Here is a 4,789-nt window from a genome sequence, read left to right as displayed (position 1 = left end):
CGGGGGAAGCTGGTGTTGCTTGGTGCCAGTTATCGGGGGAGACAGTTCTGAAGGGGGTCAGTCGTGCGGCCCAAGCCTGTAACCCCAGTTGGCGGAGGCGGGGGGATTGGGAGGAGCAGGCGGGCCGGGCCCACAGCCTTACTCTCAATAAATGTGTGGAGTGTGACGTGCATCATTACAAGTGTAAGGGCTCCGAAAATTACCTTAAAAAGACGTGTGTCTGTGTGCTCTCCACGCAGGAAAGAAATGCAATGTTGTCAGCACCCCAGGAGCCCCCGTTGGCTAATCTTTTCTCCTTTCCCAATGGTAAAGTCACTACCGAATTCTAACAGCAGCAACCGGCTTTGCCTCTTGTTGGTTTTTGTTTGTTTTCCTAATGCTTGTCTTTTGACGGTGTCCCTGTGTAGCCCAAACTGGCCTTGAATTCGAAATACTACCAGGTGCTGCTTGTTTGGGGTTTCATTCCAGCGGAGCTGTGGAGTAGTTTGTTGCACACACCTGCCATTACTTTGTTTTTTTTCTTTAATTTTAACTGTTCTAGAGGGCTTAAATTTTCGGAGTTATTGATAAGGTCGTGCTTTTGTTGGCCATATGATATCTTCTGTCCCAAAGTACCTGTTAAAAACTCTTAACTAGTTAGTTGGGAGTGGTGGCTCACTCTAGTAATCCTACCTACTCAGGATCCTGGCTGAGATCTGAGGATCGTAGTTCAAAGCCAGCCTGGGCAACGAAAGGCTGAGAGATTCTCCAATAAGCTACTCAGAAAACCTTAAGTGGAGTATTGGCTCAAGTGGTAGAGCGCTAGCCTGGAGCTGAAGAGCTGAGGGACAGCACCCAGGCCCAGAGTTCAAGCCCCATGACCAACAACAAAATCTCACCTATTTTTTGGTTGTGATACGACTTTTCATGCTTGTAATACTGACTTTTTAAAATTTGGTACTGGGATTTGAACTCAAGGCTTTGTGCTTATGAGGCCAGGTGTTCCATAGCTGAGCTATAACTCCAGCCTTTTAATTGTTTGGGTTTTTTTTGGGGGGACGGGGACTTTTGAATTTAACTTGATCTAGGGGTTGAGCAACTGCTTAACATATTCAAGGGCCTGAATTCCATCTCCAGAATCAAAAATAGCAGGCCAGCCGCCAGTGGCTGAAAACTGAAAACTTACTCTTAAAAGTCTTCCAGATTGCCGGTGGCTCACAACTGTAATCCTGGGTACCTAGGAGGCTGAAGTCTGAGGATCTTAGCTGGTTCTAAGCCAGCTGGAGCAGGAAAGGCCATGAGACTCTTTGTCTCCGATTAACCACTTGAAAGCCAGAAGTGGAACTGTGGCTCAAAGTGGTTGGGTGCTAGCCTTGACCAAAAAAGCTCTGAGAGTGCCCAGCCCTGAGTTCAAGCCCCATGAGACTGACATCACCTCCCCCTCCCGCACTCTCCACCCCCCAAAAAAGAGTCTTCCTTGGCTAACATATTTTCTTCTGTAGTGTGTGTTAAGTTCAAAAAGGCATAGAAAATAGAAGATTCAACACTACCACAGGTTTATTGGGGGGAAAAATCTGTGGAGAGGAGCCTCTACTCAAAGCTGGAGACTTACTCTGATTACAATCAGGTATTTATAGTGCATATGGCATGTAGGATGTTAAAATTGACAGCATTGTTAGTACTATTAAGCTTTTCTCCTTACCATTAGGAGCACAGGCACGTAAGTCTGCTTGGTATAATATTAGTTGAGAGGGTATTTGCTTGGCATAGTGTCTTCCTTCATTATGTATCCCAGAAGACTTATATGCTTGGAACAGATATGTAGCAACAATTAACATTAAAAATTACATTTTTACATACTCATTTACAAGGCGACTATTTCTTTTCTTTTTTTTGGCCAGTCCTGCCACTTGAACTCAGGGCTTGGGCACTGTCTTTGAGCTTATTTTTTGCTCAAGGCTAGCACTCCACCACTAGAATCACAGCACCACTTCTGTTTTTTTTTTTGTTGTTTTTTTGGGTCCGTTTGTGGGGCCTGAACTCTGGGCCTGGGTGCTGTCCCTCAGCTCTTCAGCTCAAGGCTAGCACTCTATCACTTGAGCCACAGCACCACTTCGGCTTTTTTTCTTACGTGGTGCTGAGGAATCGAACCCAGGGCCTCATGCATGCAAGGCAAGTGCTCTACCACTGAGCCACCTTCCCAGCCCCACCACTTCTGTTTTTTTCTGTTTATGTGGTACTTAGGAATCAAACCCAGGGGTTCATGCATGCTAGGCAAGCACTCTACCACTAGGCCACATTCCCAGTCCAAGGCGACTATTTCACTTAAATGAACTGTGACTTAGATACTGTTCAATATTCTAAGATTGACAAGCACAGTAGCACACAAGCAGTTATTTCCATAGTCACAGAGAGCTGAGTGCAAATGCATTAACCTTGACCTTAGAAAAACCTTTAGATAGGCTTTGTTTTGTTTTGTTTTTGCACTGGTTTTGGAGCTTGAGCTGTGAACCTGTGTGCTATCTCTGAGCTTTTTTGTTCAAGGCTAGCAGTGCTCTGCCACTTGAGCCACACCTTCACTTCTGGCTTTTTCTGTCATTAATTGAAGAGTCTCACACACTTTCTTGGCCCAGCTGGCTTCAAACCATATACTCAGACCTTAGTCTCCTGTTTAGCATTAGACATTGGCACACAACTGTAAGCTTTAGTTTGGACCTGTAAAACATGCATTAAAATTGAGCTCAAAAATGAAAATCATCATAAGCAAAAAGAAAAAAGCCGGAAGTGGCACTGTGGCTCAAGTGGTAGAGCGCTAGCCTTGAGCTGAAGAGCTGAGGGACAGAGTTCAGGCCCCATGACTGGACCCCCCGCAAAAAAAAAAAAAACCTGCAATCAAGTATATTAATTTTTAGTATTCTAGATAGACCTGTTAGTCATGAGTTTATACCATTTATTGCCCTTTTTTTTAAGACCTTTAGAGGGACTATGGAAGTCATGTTAAAACAAATACAATACATAGACAAACTAGAAGTTGTAGGTATTTTTGCTTTCGGGTCCTTAGAATGGAGTCAAGGGACTCTCCCAAGGAACAATTTGTCCTTTATTTTTGGCCAGTCCTGCGGCTTTGAACTTAGGGCCTGGGCTCTGTCCGTGAGCTTCTTTTGCTCAAAGCTAGCACTCTACCTACTACTTGAGCCACAGCACCACTTAGCTTTTTTTGTTTATATGGTACTGAGGAATCAAACCCAAGGCTTCGTGAATGCTAGGCAAGCGCTCTACCACTGAACCACATTCCCAGCCCAAAGGGAAACCCCCTTCCAAAATGGTTATGCTAGATTACATTCTCACCAGCAGTACTAGTAATAGGATTCCTTTTTCTCTTTTATGTCTCTGATATTTGTTGTTCCCATTCTCAATGTTGGCCAAGCTTTTTAGATTTGCATTTCCTTTATGACCAGGAACATCGAGCATTTCCTTTTGTGCTTATTGGCCTTTCTTCTGAGGAGTCTCTCTTTAGCTCCTTTGCCTATTTAAGTTGGGTTATTGATTTGGGGGAGATTTAATTTCTTGAGCTCCTTGTATATTCTGGATATTAGAACCTTGTTAGATGAACATAGCTGGTAAAGATCTCCCACTCTGTAGGATGTCTTTTGTGTGTCTGTCTGTCTGTGGTTTGTGTCTCCTTCCTAGGGCTTGACCTAATGGCCCTGAGTATTGTCCCTGAGCTTTTTTGCTCAAGGCTGGTAGTCTACCAAAAGATTCACCCCTCTACTTTTGGCTTTTTGATGATTAATTGGAAGTGAGAGTCTCAAGGACTTTTCTGTATGCTGGCTTTGAACCGTAATACTCAGATCTCAACCTGCTGACTAACTAGGATTACAGGCATGAGCCACTGGTGTCTGGCTCAGGATATCTTTTTTAGTTTAGTAACTATGTCCTTTATGTCCTTTGCTGTCAGTTGCAAATAGGGATAGTTTGAGGTGGTTTTTCTTTTTCTTTTGTGCTGGTGTTGGGGCTTGAACTCAGGGCCTGGACACTGTCCCTGAGCTTCTTTTGCTTAAGGCTAGCACTCTACCACTTGTGTCACAGCTCCATTTCTGGCTTTTTTTGGGGGGGGTCGATTGTGGGGCTTGAACTCTGGGCGCTGTCTCTTAGCTCTTCAGCTTAAGGCTAGCGCTCTACTACGTGAGCCACAGCGTCACTTCCGATTTCTGGCATTTTTGTGATCAGTCACACAGGCTTTCCTGCCCCAGCTGGCTTCAAACCGTGATCTTCAGATCTCAGTCTTCTGAGTGAGTGGTTAGGAATACAGGTATGAGCCACTGGGGCCCAACTTTGAATCCCTTTTATGTCTTTTTCTTGCCTTATTGCTCTGGCTAGGAATTCCAGAATAATACTGAAAAAGAGTGGAGAGGATAGACATTCTTGTCTCCCTTATTTTAGAGGAATTGGTTTTAGTTTTGAGGTTTTCACCATTTAGTATGATAATAGCTGTGAGACTGTTATATATATAGCCTTTATTATGTTTGGGAAAAGGAGTCCTGTTACACTTCTAGTGGAAATGTAAATTTATAACCACTCTGGAAGGCTGTTTGGAGAGTCCTCAAATAAATTGAACAGGGCTGGGAAGGTGGCTCAGTGGTAGAGGGCTTGCCTTGCATGCACAAGGCCCTGGGTTCGATTCCTCAGCACCACATATGCAGAAAAAGCCGGAAGTGGCGCTGTGGTTCAAGTGGTAGAGCACTAGCCTTGAGCTGAAGAGCTGAGGGACAGCACCCAGAGTTCAGGCCCCACAACCGCCCAAAAAAAA

The 4,789-nt window shown here is 44.5% G+C and overlaps 1 protein-coding gene across 2 annotated transcripts in view; it reads left to right on the top strand.

Annotated features, from left to right (window-relative positions):
• The window catches only part of Rad51 (RAD51 recombinase), a 25,159-nt gene that overhangs the window by 719 nt on the left and 19,651 nt on the right, over nt 1–4,789 (top strand). The window contains exon 1 of one of the 2 annotated variants that reach the window (XM_013010036.1): nt 1,551–1,606. The exons of the other annotated variant lie outside the window; for it this stretch is intronic. The gene's annotated coding sequence lies outside the window, so the exon portion shown is untranslated. Of the gene's footprint in view, nt 1–1,550; nt 1,607–4,789 lie in introns of those variants that run through there. 2 annotated transcript variants of the gene reach the window in all.

Source organism: Dipodomys ordii, unplaced genomic scaffold, assembly GCF_000151885.1.
Source record: "Dipodomys ordii isolate 6190 unplaced genomic scaffold, Dord_2.0 Scaffold11, whole genome shotgun sequence".
Taxonomy (NCBI): Eukaryota; Metazoa; Chordata; class Mammalia; order Rodentia; family Heteromyidae; genus Dipodomys; species Dipodomys ordii.
The sequence above is the reverse complement of the archived record's forward strand: the minus strand, read 5'-3'. Positions and strand labels throughout refer to the sequence as shown.